The sequence below is a fragment of the Heterodontus francisci genome, chromosome 21, assembly GCF_036365525.1.
Source record: "Heterodontus francisci isolate sHetFra1 chromosome 21, sHetFra1.hap1, whole genome shotgun sequence".
Lineage (NCBI taxonomy): Eukaryota > Metazoa > Chordata > Chondrichthyes > Heterodontiformes > Heterodontidae > Heterodontus > Heterodontus francisci.
Genome location: NC_090391.1, coordinates 70,699,257 through 70,717,946, shown reverse-complemented (window position 1 = coordinate 70,717,946; position 18,690 = coordinate 70,699,257). Strand labels below are relative to the sequence as shown.

Sequence of the window (18,690 nt, the reverse complement as noted above, 5' to 3'; positions counted from 1 at the left end):
TATGTGATATCTACTATAACCATTACAAGTAGCATGCCATTTGGCCATTTCAAATGACAGGCCTTGAGACCATTTTAAGTAAATTAACATGAGGCCATTTTAAGTGAAATGCAGTGCGGCCAGTCAAGCTGACATGCAGTGTAGCCGTTTTAATTGACATGCACTGCCGACATTTTAAGTGATATGCACTGCAGTTATTTTATGTGATATGCTCCATGACCCTTTTAAGCGGTATGCAATGTAATTTAATTGACTACAGAGCGACCACTTTAATTGATATGTTCTTCGGCCATTTTAAGAGCCATACCATGTGGCTATTTTAAGTGATGTATACTGCGACCAGTTAAAGAGACTTGAACTGTGTCCATTTTATATGACATGGACTGCGGCCATTTCAAGTGACATACACAGCTGTCATTTTCAATGAAATGCACTGCGGCCATTTTAAGAGACGTTTAGTGCTACCATTTTAAGTGCCATGCCGTGTGGCTATTTTAAATAGCATGCTATGACTGCATTTTAAGTGCTATGCAGTGCGGCTATTTACAGATTTACAGTGACATGCACTACCAAGATTTTATGTGACACGCCATGCCACCATTTTATGTGACAGACGCGGTCGCCATCTTAAGCGATATACATTGCAGTCGTTTTGACTGACATGCAATGCTGCTATTTTAATTGACATCCGTGTGCCGATTTGAAGGAACGTGTATTGTAGCCATTTTAAGTGCCAAGAGGTTCGGCCATTATATATGGCATGCCATGTGGGCATTGCAATTGATATGCAGTGTGACCATTTGAAGTAACATTCATTTCGGCCATTTTAAGTGACAGGCACTGTGGTCATTTTAAGTGACGTGAATTGTGGTCATTTTAAGTATATATATATATCTCTTTCTTGAATATATTTAATGACTTGGCTTCCACTGCCTTCTGCAGTAGACTATTTTGTTGGTTCACCACCCTCTGAGTGAAGACATTTCTCCTCATTTGCGTTATAAATTGCATGATCCCATATCCTGAGACAGTGACCCATGGTTCTGGACTGTCCAGCTATACGGAACATCCTCCTTGCATCTCTTCTGTCTAGGCCTGTTAGAATTTTATAGGTTTCTCTGAGACCCCTCTCATTCTTCTCAACTGTTGGACCAAGAAACGGCCGAGCAAATTTTCTTTGCACTCCCTCTCTACAAATAACATTCTTCCTCAGAAAATGAACACAAAACTGTATCCAATTCTCCAGCTATGGTCTCAACAAGGCGCTGTATAAATGCAGTAAGACATCCTTGCTCCTGTCTTCAAATCCTCTTGCAATGAAGGCCAACAAACCATTCGCTTTCCTATTTGATTGCTGCACCTGTATGCTTGCTTTCAATGAATAGTGTACAAAGACATCCAGATCTCGTTGCACCTCCCACTTCACAATCTTCATTTTCTCCTTTTACAATCAAAGTGGATAACGTCACATTTATAAACGTTGTACTGCATTTGCCGTGCATTTGCCCAACTTGTCCAAATCACATTGGACCCTCTCTGTATCCTCCTCACATCTCACATCACCACCACCACCCCCAGCTTTGTGTCTTCTGCAAACTTGGAAATATTACATTTAGTTCCCTTACCTAAGTCATTAATATATTTTGCGAATAGCTGGGACTCATTACTGCTCCCTGCAGTACCCCACCAGTCACTGCCTGCCGCCGTGTAAAAGACCCGTTTGTTTCTGCACTCTGTTTCATGTCTGTCAGCCATTTCTCAATACATGCCAGTATATTACCTCCAATCCTATGTACTTTAATTTTGCACACCAAACCCTTCGGTGAAGCCTTATCAGAAGCCTTCTGAAAATCATGTTACATGTTGTGTGGCACATTGAAGTGGCATGCACTGCGGCCATTTAAAGTGACAAGCACTGCGGCCATTTTAAGTGATCTAACAATGAGAGCAATCCACGGTGGTCATTTTAAATGCTGCCTTTCCATGGCAGTGAATGTATGAGATGTTTCGGTGTTATTAATATAGCATAACGCTTCATAAATGATAATAAAGGGTTATAAAGAGTGATAAAAGATATTTTTTTCAAAGCATTGCACAGGGTTGTGCGAAATCATAAACAATTATAAAGTTTATAAATTATTATACAGAATTATAAACAGTTAAAAAGCATTATGGAGGATTCTGAAACATTATAAATTTCTGTACTCTATCATAAAGGATTATAAAGCTTTATAAATAATTGTAAGGAATTATAAACAGTTAAAAAGGGATATGGAGGATAACGATGGGCGTTAAAGGGCTGGAAAGTATTATAATGCATCATAAGTGGTCATGAAGTATTATAGAGGATAATGAATGGGTGTAAAGTGTTTGAAAGGAGTATCAATGGTTATAAAGAATTATTAACGATTCTCAGAATTATGAAGATTATCATTGATTTTGGAGAATTCTGGCTGCAACTCCCCCGTCACCGTTGTAGCAGGCCTCGCCCCCAGGCCCCAAACCATGAATACAGGCTCTGCCCACCACCACTCCCACCCACCCCCCCCCACCATCGGAACTCGCTTTGACGCCACTCCTCCGCCACGCTGGGGAATACGCTCTGCATAGCTCTCCAGTCATCATGAGGAACAGGATCCGTCATACGGCACGTCATCATAGCGACAGGCCCCGCTGCTGCTCTTTAACCATCATAACATGGCTGTACGCTGTCACAATAGGACTGTCCTTGACCCCGCTCTGTCATTTTGGCAGCAAGCCCGGTCCCGCTTTGTCAACATCGTAACATGCCCCGCCGTCGCTTTGCCACCATTGCGACAGACCCCGCCCCGATCTCACGAGAGCGACAATTGACGCCCCGTAATGTCACAGTAACGAAAATCCCGCCCCACGCTGAGTCAGTATCGTGACTGGACCCCGCCCGCTCCATCATCACACCGTCAGGACTCGCACCCCGCTGAGCCACCACAGGACTCGTCCCGCTCTGACTCCGGCCCCTGCTCTGCACAATATCGACAGGACCCGCAGCCGCTCTGTCTCCATGCTGTTAGGCCCCGCCCTGCCCGACAATAGCGACTGGCCCCGCGCCTGCTCTGGCTGCCTGGCGACGGGCCCCGCCCAAGCTCCAGCGCTCCCGAGATCGGTCTCGACCCGCTCTGTCACCATAGCGACATTATAGCCCCGCCCCCACCTCCACGGCTGTTGTAAATAGTCAGTGATTCAGTTCCTCTCATCTTTGAATGAATTTAATAATTGGAGTAAAGGGATATTGCAGCACATTTTTCAACTGCTCTCTGAACTGAGTCTGGGTCACGGCATAAATCGCAGTGTTTGTGCAGCAACTCAGGAGCTGCAACATGAAGCCCAGTTCCTGCAAAAAACCAGGTAGAAATACAGATTCATACCCCAAATACCACATCCGCCACCATACCGAATACACCATAAACAATGCCCATAGCAGGATGAAATTTGTCGAGATAACTAACAGTAAAATGATGGATTTCCTTCGGCTCTCCATCTCTGGGTCTCTGCAACTCTCCCCACTGCTGTGAGCCCGGAGTCTCCTGCGTCCTCTGCTGCTCACTAAAATGTGTCTGATGGTGAAAGCATTGAGAAGCAGAATCACCACAAATGGAACGCATGGAGTTAGAATATGATGGAGGAACTCGATTGTTCCCCAGACAAGAGATATTTGAATATGATCTTCCACAACACAAAACCAGGGGAGGTTCAGCAGCCAATACCAACCTGTTGACATGAAATACCAGAAGATGTTCTTTAAACAGCTCAGCACAGTCACTGTTCCCAGAACCACAGCCGCCGTTTTCTTGCTGCAATATTAATTTTTCAGCTTCTGGCAGCAAATGGCCTCAAATCGATCAAAGGTGAAAGTGACGGTGAACCAGACAGAACAGTCTGTGGCTGCATAAAGCAGGATGGCGTGGATCTTACACACAGGGATGGAATACCGCAGGAACTGAAACTGTTCACGATAAACAATAGGAATATGCCTCAATATCAGGTCGAGGATAATAACCACTAGGTCCGCCACTGCCATGGCCACCAGGTAACGAGTGACACATTTGGAGAGACCACACTTTCCCCGAGACAGGATCCCAATCGTCAGCAAGTTAACTGTGAGGAAGGGAAATAAACTGGGAAATTAGACATCAGAATGGGAGCAAAGTTACCAGTTGGATTGAAGAAGTATTGAGATTTGCAAATGTGATCTTGCATACAGTGATGTTTTGAAATGATTGGACCTGAAAGAACAAATGGGAAGGTCTGTGATAGGGTGGTAGGCAGGAGAGATTAAATAACAAAAAAATAGCTAAACTGAATGTTAATCATAATCCTCCCCTTATCTCCTTTCCCGGACTAGGTTAAAAAAAATATTCCATCTTTAATCTCTTCCAGTTCTCATGAAGGGTCACTAACCTCAAACATTAACTCTGTTTCTCTCTCCACAGATGCTGCCAAACCCTCTGAATATCTGCAGCATTTTCTATTTTATTTCAGATTTCCAGCATCTGCAGCACTTTGCTCTCTTGTATAGAAAGTTAAATGTTGGACTGAGAGAGAGATTCCCTCGCCTGTGACAGGCAACACGGAATTCAATTATTTCAAAACAATAATTGGAAATGAGTCCACTGAAAAATCAATGAAACAAATTATCTCAATCGTCACAAAGTTAAATGCAAACAAGGAAATTTATCAGCCTCGGAGTAAAAACAACAGTTTCAAAGAGATTGTGGTGAATTTTTTATGTTCGTTACTGCATTCAGTGATGGATCTAATTATTGTACCAGTGACAGGGATTTATAATGGGGACAGGGAACCACATTTAGTGGACCGAGTGGGGGTGGCGAAGGTGAGGGGAACCTCGCCTAGGCAATCCGGAGCCCCCACTAATTCAGTGATGCTCGGGCAATTGACTGCCCGATACTAAGGTCCCCATACCTTTAAAGATAGGGATACCGCTTGCCAAAGCTGCTGGACAATCAGAGGGCCAGTAGCTCATTAGAAATGGAAACACCACCGGGAGCAGTGGAACTGCCAGTAACACACCAGATTTGGGACAAAGACGAGTGCTGCAGCTCCATACCCCAGGTAAGTGTGGTGACAACACTTGATCGGGTCGGGGAGCAGCGGCCCCTGTTGCAACTATTCCAGGGCTGTTAGGAGGTCCATCTATGGAGCCCCAGACACCAGGTAAGTGAACTGTGGTAGCTATGGCCTGTCAGAGAGCGAAGGCCACTGCTAGTACGACACCAGGCCTGGGCCAGGCCCATCGTTGGTGCCCCAGACACCAGAACAATGTGGCACAGTCGCGGGGTCTAATCGGGATGTGCTCACACACTGGCATGCTCACACACCAACGTACATTAATGGAGTGAGAGTTCTTTCAGGTCCTGTTTCACTCCCCGTTGATCGGAAGGCGCCCAGAATCACCTACACCATCAGGAATCCAGCTATCACGACAAAGCTACGGGAACTCTCATCCAGCTTCTCCCTGCTGACTGTGAAATTGATGTAATCGCCTCACCTCATAGATGGCCACAATCATCTCCCAGATAAATTGACAGAAAACGCAACTGAATGCCAATGAGTTTAACATCTTTGGTGTGTCAAACATTGGGGCCAGGGGGGAATGCGTGGGGGGTGGGGGGAGGGGTGAGGGGAGGGTGGAATGAGCAGTCACTTGGAGAGGTTTGATTAATTAAGGATAGTCAGAGGTATTTGTTAAATGCAGATCATGCATGACTAAGCTAACTGAACATTTTCATGAAGTAAAATAGAAGGCTGATGAATGAAATGACTTTCAATGCATGGATTTTAAGAAAACGTTTGATAAAGGACCCCATAAAAGGTTGGATAACAAAATTGAGTCTAGTGGAATTGGAGGGTCAGTGTCCAACTGGATCAAATATTGGCTTAAGGACAGGTAACTGCGAATTGTGATAAATGGTTGTTTTTCAGATTTGAGGATGTTCGACAGTGGGCTTTTCACAAGTGTTAGTGCTGCGACCACTGCTTTGTTTGTTATGTAGGTTTGTATCTTGGAATACAGAGTAGAATTTCAATATTTTGTGATGATATCAAGCTTGGAAGAATGGCAAACAGTGACGATGACTGAAACCGCCTTCAACAGGACACAGATAGGCGAACAAAATGGACAACAAGTGGCAGGTGGAATATAATACTGGCAACTGTGAGGTGATGCATTTTGTTACAGGACTAGGAGAGACAATATCTAATTGGAACAAGAGTTTCGTTCAAAAGAAAAACTTTAGATTCCACATTTTAAAACTGAAAAGGCTGAATCAGGACTGATTCATGGGATGGCGGGACTGACGTATGAGTAGAGATTGAGTCAGTTAGAATTATATTCGCTGGAGTTCAGACGAGTGAGCAGGGTGGGGCTCATAGAAACCTCCAAAATTCTAACAGGGCTTGACAAGGTAGATGTAGTACGGAGGTTCCCGATGGTGGGGGAGTCCAGAACCAAGGGTCATATTCTATCTATACGGGGTAAACCTTAGAGCACTGAAATGAGGAGAACTTTCTTCACCCAGAGAGTAGTTAGCCTATGGAATTCACTACAACAGAAAGCAGTTGAGGCCAAAACATTGTTTGCTTTCAAGAAGGAGTTAGATATAGCCCTTGGGTCTAAAGGGATCAAAGGGGATGGGGCGAAAGCGGGAGCAGACTACTGAGTTGGATGATCAAGGCATGATCATCATGAATGGTGGAGCAGGCTGGAAAGGCCGAATGGCCTACTCCTGTTCCTATTTTCTTTGTTTCCAACTTTGTGGTTGTTTTTAAAATAAGTTACCAGAACTTTCCTGTTTTTGGCTAGTAAACAAGTACTGGATAGCATGTAATTTCACGGAAACACAGCAGGGGTGTTCTAACCTGAGGGGGAAGATGTTTGCAAGGAAATGACAGGCCACGATTTACAACGGTCACAGGATTGCTGCTGTACTGATTTGTTTCACTTTGAACTGTTAAAAAGCCAGTTGGTTTTCGCCATAGGGCAGAAAGAAGTTTGCTTCCTGACTTGCCAGCACAACAGAAGAAGACCCTGCTTATCTTTCTCTTGAAAAGACAAATCCTGTATCAAGTCCAACTATTACCGCTCTTTGAAGACATTCTGCATCTTTGAAGGAACTTTGCATCAATTGTGTGAGAAGTTAAGCACTTGTTGCTGCACACCTGATGTCAGACCTACGTCAAGCGTTCTGGAACTGCATCTCTTGAAAGCCTATCAAGACTGATCATCAACATCCTCTGCAAAGAACTATTCTCGGAAGATTCCTATTGGCAGTCACCTATTCGACTTTGGGAGACCTCCCCAAATCCAAGGACTTCCACATTTTCTCTTCAGTCTAACTTATTTTTATTCCTTCTATATTTTTTGTAACAGCTGTTAAAAAAATCAATGTTTTCCCAGTTAACCGGTTGTGTATGTGAATGTGTGTGTGAGGGCTAGGATAAATAAAGAGTTTTAATATTTCTAGTTTACGGCTTTGCATTACTTTAGTTTTGGTTACGGTTTGGGTTATACTAAATAGATAATTAGGTTGCTAGTCCAGAAATCCTGATTGGTGTGTTTTATTCTGGGGACAAAAAGTGCATCTGATCTATTATTTCAGTAAGAGGGAAAATTTAAATATGTCCTTTGACCTGTGGAGATGTGGGACTGAATGAACAATGCACGCCTCTTGCCCAGGTCTTCAGAACAGATAATTACACAGGGAGGCGGTGGCGTAATGGTATTGTCACTGGACCAGAGACCCAGGTATTTCGCTTGGGACATGGGTTTGAATCCCACTACCTGAAAGAAAGTGGAATTTGAATTCAATTAATAAATCTGGAATTAAAACCATTGTCGATTGTTGTCCTTTCGGGATGGAAATCTGCTGTTCTTACCTGGTCTGGCCTGCAGGTGACTCCAGATCGACAGCAATGTGGTTGACTCTTACATGCCCACGAAATGGCCTAGCAAGCCACTCAGTTCAAGGGCAATTAGGGATGGGTAATAAATACTGGCGTGGCCTGTGTTGCCCACATCCCATGAACGAATAAGAAAAATGTTTGAAAGTGTGTCGAGAATCCGAGGGGCCTGAGACTACTTGAGCATCGATCTTGGAAGGTGGCAAGACGTATTGAGAGATTGGTTATTAAAGAATATGGGATCTTAAGGCAAAGAGTACAAAAGCAGCGAAGTTATGTGGAACTTTTAGAAATCTCTGGTTAGGTCCCTGCTGGAGTTTTGAGTCCAGTTCCGGTCACCACACTTCAGGAAGGATTCGAGTGCCCTTGAGAGAGTGTAGAACAAATTTGCCCGAATGATTCCAGGAATGGGGCGGGGTTGGGGGTTAGTTACAGGGTTAGATTGGAAGCGCTGGGATTGTTCTCCCTGGACCAAAGAAGACTGATGCAAGATTTGATAAAAGTGTACAAGATTATGACAGGCTTAGGTAAGTTAGACAGACCAAAAAAAACGCTTTTACCGATAATTAATGGACGAAGGACGAGGGGCGCAGATTGAAAGTCTTGAGGAAGAACTGCAGGGCGGATATGAGGAAGAACATTTTTAAGAAGCAAGTGGTAATTACCTGGAACTTGCTAGACAAACGGGTGTGGATGTGGAGACAATCAATAATTTCAAGAGGAAACTGGATGGGCACTTGAAGGAAATGAACTCGCAGGGATACTGGAATCATCCCTGAGTCCAAATAGATTTGAGCTCCACTCCAGAGATTTGGCAACATAAACCAGAATCAAGCAGGGATTGGGACTGTCTGGATAGCTCTGAACTGAACAGGCATGGAGTGGAAAGGCCGAACTTCCTGCTTCTAAATACCTCAGCCACTCCTACCTGGAAAGATCCAGATACATAGATGGTTAATGAAACTGTGACATTAACAGCCACTGGAAGCTCCGTCCTCACCCTGGTGTGAGGTTCCAGGTCGTGTTGCAGGAGGTGGCACAGTTTTGTGACCACGTCCTGATTGAATCAGAGTTACCTCACACACTGCCCATCGGATAGGTGCAGGTATGAAAAATGCTCTTGGAAAACCCTGGGTGGGTGGGGCAGAGACCCCCTCCTCCTCCCTCTTTACAGAGCTTTCCCACTCTTCAGCCTCTGCTCCATTGGTTGGTCATGTTACATACCCAGAGCCAGTGTAACTACAGTTCCCATACCTCGTACGGAGTTGGGTCACCAAATCCTCTGAACTCCCTTAATGTCTGCAGCAGCTCACAACACAACTTCCATAAAACCATCCGCAGCACCTCCACTAACTTTACAATAGCAGTAGTAAGTCAAAAGCCCTCACCTGTAAGTTGGTGGCCTGTTCCTTTTAAATAACACGAGAGGGGGATTGCTTGTGTTGCTGTATGCATGTTCAGGTGAGAGTGACTAACACGGGTGGACAGTGGACATGCAGAGAGCAAGATTGAAAGACATGTGTCAATCCTACCAGAACACTCTCCTCAGCATGGAGCACCACTGGAGAGCAGCCACAAACAGCCCTCACCATGTTTAGGCTTCTAGGCTACACATCCTTGGCACAAGTAGCTTATTGGAACCCAGAACTGCAGCCACGGAGAGGGAGAGAGGGCGAAACAAAACACTTTCAAAGGTGAATTGGATAAATACTCTAAGGGAAACAAATTGCCTGAATAAGGGAATCGGACAGCAGAACGGGACTAATTGGAGGAGTAATGGTCATGGAGGGCTCTGAACACAAGAATACGACTACTACAATCGTGATGCTCCTAGACCAGAAACCATTGTAGATCAGTAAGCACAGAGGTGATTGGTGATCAGGATTTGATGTGAGTTAGAATTAGAATTAGAATTAGAACATTACAGTGCAGTACAGGCCCTTCGGCCCTCGATGTTGCGCCGACCTGTGAAACCATCTGACCTACACTATTCCATTTTCATCCATATGTCTATCCAATGACCACTTAAATGCCCTTAAAGTTGGCGAATCTGCTACTGCTGCAGGTAGGGCGTTCCACGCGCTTACTACTCTCTGAGTAAAGAAACTACCTCTCACATCTGTCCTATATCTATCACCCCTCAACTTGAAGCTATGTCCCCTCGTGTTTGCCATCACCATCCGAGGAAAAAGACGCTCACTATCCACCCCATCGAACCCTCTGATTATCTTATATGTCTCTATTAATTCACCTCTCCTCCTCCTTCTCTCCAACGAAAACAACCTCAAGTCCCTCAGCCTTTCCTCGTAAGACCTTCCCTCCATACCAGGCAACATCCTAGTAAATCTCCTCTGCACCCTTTCCATTGCTTCCACATCCTTCCTATAATGCGGTGACCAGAACTGCACGCAATACTCCAGGTGCGGTCTCATCAGAGTTTTGTACAGCTGCAGCATGACCTCGTGGCTCCGAAACTCGACACCCTACTAATAAAAGCTAACACACCATATGCCTTCTGAACAGCCCTATTAACCTGGTTAGCAACCTTCAGGGATTTATGCACCTGGACACCAAGATCTCTCTGTTCATCTACACTACCAAGAATCTTCCCATTAGCCCAGTACTCTGCATTCCTGTTACTCCTTCCAAAGTGAATCACCTCACACTTTTCCGCATTAAACTCCATTTGCCATCTTAGGATATGACAGCATATAATTATATGGGCTATGGTTTATGCAGGTTTGTAACTGAGAGGATTGTCAGGGTAGCATTGGGATATTCGACTCTGGAGTTAACAAAGAGATAGACAGTTGTTTAAGGAGCAGATGGCCTAAGACAGAGGATATTACGGGTGTGGTTGTCGACAGGATTGGTGATGGACAGGATACGGTATTGGAACTCAGCTCAAGGTCAATGAAGCATTCAGAAATTGAAGACCCTGTTTCAGGCTCATATATTCGTGAATTCATTGGAAAGAAAGCAGAGTTTGTGCTGGGTGTGGCAAACAATGGCTCCAATTTCCATAACTTAAATAACAAGGACAACCATGCAATTAATTGTGCTTTGCACACATATTAGCCGGATAGAGAAATTTTCCAGGTGCACCAACAGTAGCAAAGTTGAGACAGTAAAGTAAAAGAACAATAATGCAGTTAGCAATGGCTTATAGAGTTAATAGCTGGAGATAGAGAGTGACCAGGAATGCCAACAGCAGCAATGATAGCAGAGTAAATGACAAGAGCAGTAATACAGCGAAGCACGATTTATAGAATTAATAACTGGACAGAGAGACTTACCTGGGATACCAACAATAGCCAGGATGGGATAGTAAATACGTTGAATCATTTGAAGGGCACAAATGATCCGCCAATCTAGTGTTATCCAATCATAATCTGCAGTTAGCTTGCCAAACCAATCGGATAAACGCATGGCAATTGTTGCAACATCCAAATCTATTGCTTTCAGATTCTGACCTATTGTTGGAACATTCCAATCTATTGTTCTCAAATTCGGACCCATTATTGTTACATTACAATCTATTGCTCTCAGGTTCTGATCTATCCTCTCCCTCTCACTGGAGCCTTTGATCCCTGTTAGTGCCGGGGGTGATACTCCAGCTGACACAGCGGGATAAGACACTTAAAGGAGTCCCTTATTAATAGAAGAGGAACAACCTCCAGTGACGCAATTAGGGTCCAAGGAGATTGACATTAATTACAGTCACTGCACAAACAGTTCAAATTAACGCCTTTCAATTCCACACTTTTTGGACCACAATAACGAACCACATTTACCCGGTCGATGTGGTCTGTATGAGATTGGCTGATGGCACAGGAATTATGGATTTGTTGTACAGGGGACGCACCGACGGGTGTAGGAGCAGCCGAAACCTCCGGGACGCTTCTCATTGCGGGTGATGATGGAGCTCAGGAGTGTGAAGTAGTCCTGGCCGAGCTGACCAATGCTCGGCCGAAACTGCTCATCGGACCCAGGCCTTGAAACCCTCCTCGGGATTTGGTCGCACACAACCCGAGCCGCCTCTCGTAAATACCCTCCATGCCATTCCAAACGCCGTGGAGGGGTTTCCAGCACGGGATGCTCCTGCACACTCGCCACTTCCTCACCCTCGTCAGCTTTCCAGACATGCCCTGGCAGTTTGTGTTACCGTCTGGCAGTGAGGGGAATCCCCGGTGCCGGTCTCTCTACATGGGAGTCCTCCCCACTTTACATCAGGGAGCTGGGGTGTAAGGTGCTGCATAGGGTAGTCCCGTGCAATAGACTTTTAAGCAGGTTCACGGACTCCCAGTCTGGCTATAACTTCTGTGGCTTGGACGAGTCCATGTTCCATGTATATATGTGTGAATTTGCGTCCCCTGTTTACATATTTAAAGGGGCTGCTCTTCCAGTTTTGTTTGCAGTTCACCTGGCGCTGCTGGCCTTTGTGCACCCAGGGTGGTGTGGCATGGTCTGCCATGACGATCCCCTCGTCGGGCTGCTCCTGGGCCTGGCAAAGGTGGCAATTCACAGTTCCAGGCCAAGAGCTGTCGGGGTCCGTCCGCCCTGATTGCCTGTCACCCTTCCGAGGTTATGTTACCGTTCAGGTGTACTTGGAGAAGGAGCATGCAGTGTCCGCCAGTATGCTTGAGGCCTTCGCAACCGTGGGCACTGCAGGGGCTGGAGTGTATCATTGATGCCGAAAATGACATTTTAATTTGAGGTTTTGGTTCATTTAGCTGTTTTTGATCAAGTTATTATAAAATGTATTTAAAGGTGACCTGGTGAATAAAGGCCTTCTCAACAAAAATAATACAAAGGGGCCTGGGGTATAAATACCACCTTATAAAAAATAAAAATAAAACGAGTTAGATATGGAGAAAAGCTCCCTCTTCTCTGTCCCCATCAAACACTCCTGGGGGAGTTACAGCACGGGGTCATATACAGAGCTAATCTCCCTCAACAAATAAATGTAAAAAAACGGGGTAAAATAGAATAAAGCTCCCACTGCACTGCCGCATCAAACACTCCAAGGACAGGTACAGTACGGCGTTGGCTTTTGCCTGATTGGAGGTGCTGTGTGGTGAACGAGTTTCACCTGGCCGTGGTTGTGTGATGGAAGCTATAAGGTGGCGGCTGCGTGACAGTTGCAAGTAGGAAGACCGAGATTGAAAGGAAGGTTTTTACATCCCTCCTTATTTTGAATGAGGAAAACAGAGGAGGCCAAAAGAACTGGCAGCTCTTGTGAGTTTGGCTTCTTGATTGATTATTGTGGGGAACGGGAAGGATGAGGCCTAAAGTCCTTGGCTGGAGCAAGGACAGGGAGGTCCTGTGTTTAACAGCATTAAATAGGAACTCCCTCCCCGCCCCAACAACCTAGCCTGGGATAGCTGGAACTGCCCAGGTGATGAAACTTTCTCTTTTTTCCCTCAACACCGGAAGCAAAGTGTGCCTGGGCAGCTTACAGCTGTCCCAGGAGAAGGCATCGCCACCCCCGCCCGCCCCCACCACCTCCAACTGCAAGACCAGCGAATGGACTGCCTTGAATTAAGTTCGGCAAAGATTTCTCCTGGCCTTTTTTCCCCTTCACCCTCTCTCTCCTACCATAATCTCCAGTACAGTATTTGTTGGACAATTTGTTGTTATTTATTTATTTATGTTCTCTCCAGATCTATTTTTTTAACGTTGGGTCTGACTCTTCTAGCGCATGGCTTCACATTCGTCTCCAGTGGTGGGGCCTTCCTCTGCTGCAGCAGCTGTTTCAGCCGCTCCTGTATCCCCATCACATTTAAAATGCTGACATCAAAGCATGGAGTGAAGAATTACACCCAACAAACCATAACTATTGAGGAAAGCATTGAGGCAATGACAGAGGTTGTCGGCCCCTCGGCCAATGTTGCAGCCTCAAAAATGGACAGGGAAGTGTTTTTCCTGATGGCCAATCAGGCAAGGGCCCGGGCCCTGAGCTGGGGGTTCATCGTTTCTGGGGCTTTTCTGCAAGTGGATCCTCTGGAGCCACGCCAGAGCGTGTGACTCTCTCAAACGTCCCACCCTTTATTCTCTAAGGGCTCAACCTCTCCCACCTGCGTCATCTGGATGAGGTGAGGTTCGGGATCACACCAGTACCGCTCAGTCTTCGGGAGAACAGCCTCTGACAGATCTACTCCTCACGCCGCAGGCTATTCAGGCAGTTAGCGTGGGAGGAGGTCACGGAAGGCTAGTTTGCTGCTCAGTTCCAAGGGATGGCCGACCATGTCTTTTCGACCTCGGATGGTAACATTCCTGCAAAGGGGTGGGATATTTTCAAAAGAATTGCCCCAAACTCCCGGCACCCCCAACCCCACATCGGCAGCCTAAGGTGTCGCTGCTGCACCTCTTCCCAATCCCCCTGCACCTCTAACAGACACCACTCAGCTGGTTCCGGAGGCCTTGTTTTTTCCGACTCTGGAAAGTAGGGGTGTGCCCTTCCGAGTAGAAGGAAGACCGGGAGAAAGAATGAACACCGATAGGCGCGTCCCCTGATGACTGAGGCACAATCTGGGTCTGGGATCTGCCCAAATCCCGAACCCGGGAACCCATTTGCCCCAGGGCTAGTTCAGGCCCAGGGTAACTAGTCAACGTGAGGGAACGGTGGCGGAGGCCTCTGACGACACGGAGTTCTCTGAGCCTACGTGGCCTAATGTGGAAAAGAGAAGAAAGCACACCTCAGGTTGTGCCACAGAGGCAACACAGGATCCTGAGGGCAAGGTCCATCTGCTGGAGGGGAGCTGTCCTGTGGTGTGTGTCCGCTGGTTCCCCCTGCCCCAACCACCATCAAGACTGTAAAGCCTGGGCGGCAGGTCCCTACCCATCAGGATGGAGGGAGCGGAAGTCCACTCTGCATGTGGCCCCTCCCGAAAGAGCAAGTACAGCCCTGCTTGTGATGGAGGAGCGTGGGGACGCCTCTGAAGAAGTCACCCATTTTGCCACTGGGATCGGGGGACCTGCATGGAGGGTGGGTGAGGCCCCAAAGGGTTGGCCCTCCCAGCCATAATTCACTCCCGACCATGACGTACTGAGCCAGTTACGAGGGAAAATGTTGCCCTGCCTGCTGGACCTGTGGGTTCTGACGGGGCCGAAGATGGCCTCCCCTCTCCGCCTTTAGTCACGGCTCTGGCTGTATTTCTGGAGTCGGGAAATACCACTGGGTCGCTCATTGGCTTGGAAACAGAGGTTGTTGGGGGTGTGGGGAGGGGGTGGGGTGTGGGGGGCGTACGGAACCGCTGGTGCACATAGACTCCAGTTTCACAGAAGAACCCATTGAGTACTCCCCAATCATCGATCCTGGGGGTGAGATCGTGACAGAGCCGGGACAAGTTGGCACCTCCGAGACGTCCACCCGACAGTGTGAGTTTTGTGTGTGTCGGGTGCTGGCAGTGACGACCCGGAGGAGGAGGGTGTCTCGGTGCGGGGCACGGAGGACCACCATGAATCCATCGCTAGTGAGACCGTGGACCACCTCGTGCCTCCCACCGAGTTTCCACTCATCCCCATCACAGTATTTCGGGACATCCTCGCTGTACGCAGGGGTTGCTGCAATGAAGTTCAGCAGCCCTTCGGCCAGATACTGAGTCTGGCGCTAGTCATCCAGTCTGCCGGCGCTGCCCTCAAGAAGACGGGGAATAGTGCGGGTGTGAAACTGGTTGAGAGGTGCTGGCTTAAAGCGTTGCTCAATGGGTTGCTGGGGTTTGGAAGGTGAGGTCTGCTTTCGTTGCCTCTTCACAGTAAGGTGTTGGTTATGGGATCAAAGTACTTTTGACATCAAGATAACCATAGCCAGCCCCAACGTCAATGGCAGCAGGGGGCCTCTCCGCAGATTTCATAATCTCTCTGTCCTCCAGGAAGGGAGCTATGTGGTGAGCCTTCTGCAGGAAAACCACACCATTCCGGGAGACGAAGCCACCTGGCTCCTGGAGAGGCAGGAATGGGTCTACATGAGTGACCTCACCCATATTTCTTGTTGGGTGGCTATCTTATTGTCCCCAACTTTTCAGCCGGTGATCTTGGATGAAAAGGAGCTTGTGCCAGGCCGCTAGCTCCACCTCGCCGTTTCCCTGGGTTTCGTGCCACTCCACTTTGTGGAGTGCCCGGGTTTGGCACATTGCAGGAGGGCTTCTTTAAAGAACTGTCTGCTCTCTTGAGCTCTATCAATAGCGGCGAGTGTATCACCCACGGGGGGATTTTAACTGTACCCTTGAGGTGAGGGATCACTTTGGTTCCCAGCGTGGCCAAGTCATCAGTGGAGAGGTTGAGGGGACTGATCAGCTCCCTCAAGTTGGTGGACATCTGGTGGAATCTCTATCACGACTCCAGCGCCTTCACCAGGAAGTCTGGAGAAGGATGTTCCCGAATGGACCATCTCTAATTTCACAGGAATATATCTCCCACGACTCTGCGGCCTCCATGCGCCTGGTGCAGTGCTCGGAGCATCATCTGTGTGGCCAGAGTTCGCTTCGCTTCTGCACATGGGTGGGGTCTGCATACATGCATTTTAACAACTGGCTGCTGGAGGACGAGCAGTTCCGGGACTTGTTCCGTCGATTCTGGGACGACTGGAGAAGGAAGCAAGGGTGCGTCCCCTCCTTGAGGCTATGGTGGGATGTGGGCAAGACTCACATTCGTGTCCTCTGTCAGTATACGCAAACGGGTTGACCAAGAGTTGCAAAACCGAGATCAGGTGCCTTGAGAGGGAACTGCTCAACTTGGAGTCCAATCTCACATAGGACATCGCAGGCAAGGAGAAGAACGGTGCGCTGAGGGACCCGCAGCTCATAGTCCCGAGGGGCGTGCGTGAGGCTGCGGATCCAGATCCTGGAAGATTTGGCCTGCGTCTCACCGTTTTTCTACACGCTGTGAAAATGGCAGGGTGTCCGTAAGCAAATCACTGGCATGCTGACCGATGTTGGATCCTCCGTCATGGATCTGGAAGGAATGGGCCTCCTAGTCCATACCTAATATAGTGTACTATTCTCTCCGGATCTCTCCAGCGAGGATGGGCGCAGTTCAGTGGGAGGACCTGCCGAAGGTCAGCCCAGATGGCACCGAAGGATTAGAGGTTCCGCTCATGTTGGCAGAGCTAACTGGTGTCCTCCAGCTCTTCAAGGGAAAATCCCGATGTCTGGACGGGTTAACCGTGGAGTTCCTCAGGGCAATCTGGGACATCCTGGTGGCGATTATGCGCGTGTCCTGGGGGAAAACTTTGCGACTGGGGAGATGGCCCTCTCTTCGCGCAGGGTGGCCATCATCCTTCTGCAGAAGAGGGGCAATCTTCTCCTGCTTAAGAATTGGCGTCCAGTCTGCCACCTCGTCTCGACTCTGTGCTGGCCCACATCTTGAACCCCGACCAGTCCTACACGGTCCCGGGCCAGTCCTTCCAGAACAACATCCACCTCGTCCAGATCCTGATCCATCTTTCCCAGAGGACTGGTCTGTTGGTCGCTCTTCCCTCTCTCGCTCAGGAGAAGGCATTCAACAGGGTGCATGACAAATATATTTTCGTGATTTTGCGCGTATTCAGACTCGGACCACATTTTGTGGCCCAAGTCGGAATTCTGTACACCGCCGCATAGTGTCTGGTTAAAGTTAACGGGTCCTTGATGGCTCCTCTTCGCTTTGGGAGAGGAGTGTGTCTGGAATGCCCCATGTCTCGCCAATTATATACCATCTGCATGGAGCCGTTCCTGTGCCTGCTTAGCAGGAGGTTGACGGGTTTGACTCTGCGCGGGCCGGCAATGTGGGTCATCTTTTCAGCTTATACCAATCACGTCTTCCTCATAGTCACAGATCCCGTTGACTTGCAGAGGATGCGCGACTGCCAGCAGAACGTTTCTGCCGCACCCTCCACGGGGATCAATTGAGAGAAATGTTCTAGACTCCTGGTGGATCAGTGGCCGGTTGACTGCCTGTCCAAGGAGATGACAGCTTTAGCGTGGACCACCACGCACTTCCTCTACCTGGGTGTCTATCTTAGCCCCTTTGCAGAAGCTTGGATGGCAGACTGGCAGGAGTTGGAGGCGAAAGTCAACACCTGCCTGGGGCGCTGGACAAGACTGCTCCGAGTGCTTTCCTACAGGGGCGGAGCGTTAGTCCTAAACTAACAGGTGGCCTCGAGGTGTGGAACCTGTTGGTCATTTTGGCCCCGACCCTTGCTTTTGCCACCAATTTCAAGAAGAAGCTCATCGACTTCTTCTGGGGCAAGAGGAAAGACTTGGTTTCTGCCGCGGTCCTGAGTCTCCCATTGGAGGAGGGCGACCAGTTGCTGGTGTGCGTCCGCACCCAGGCTGTAACTCTCCACCTTAGGAACCTGCAGAGATAACTGCACATTGAACATCCTCCCAGATGATGTGCAATGGCATCATATTTTGTTACACCAGGGGCACTGCCTTAAAGACGGCACGCAGCTCCCTGTCGAGAAGGTTAGCTGCACCTTGCCTAGGGTGTTGTCTGTCTTTTACTGGGATCTATTCAGTGTCTGGAACATGGTCACCTCCAGTCAGGGCATTCTCCCCCTGGTGGAGGAGAGCACCAAGGCTTTCCAGGTTGCCGGCTCTAGGGACAGTCCGATCGGCAGAGGAGGAGCCAAAGCCCGTGGAATGCCTCGATGTGCATTTGATGAGGGAGCTCGGGAGTGTCGAATGCTCTCGGCCCAGCTGGACCCCGGTCAGCTGGAACTGCTGATCAGACCCAGGCCATGGAAATGTC

At 48.0% G+C, this 18,690-nt stretch overlaps 1 pseudogene; it reads right to left on the bottom strand.

Moving 5' to 3' along the window:
• Positions 1–3,229: 3,229 nt before the first annotated feature.
• Positions 3,230–11,475, bottom strand: LOC137381152 (probable G-protein coupled receptor 139; annotated as a pseudogene).
• Positions 11,476–18,690: the final 7,215 nt, after the last annotated feature.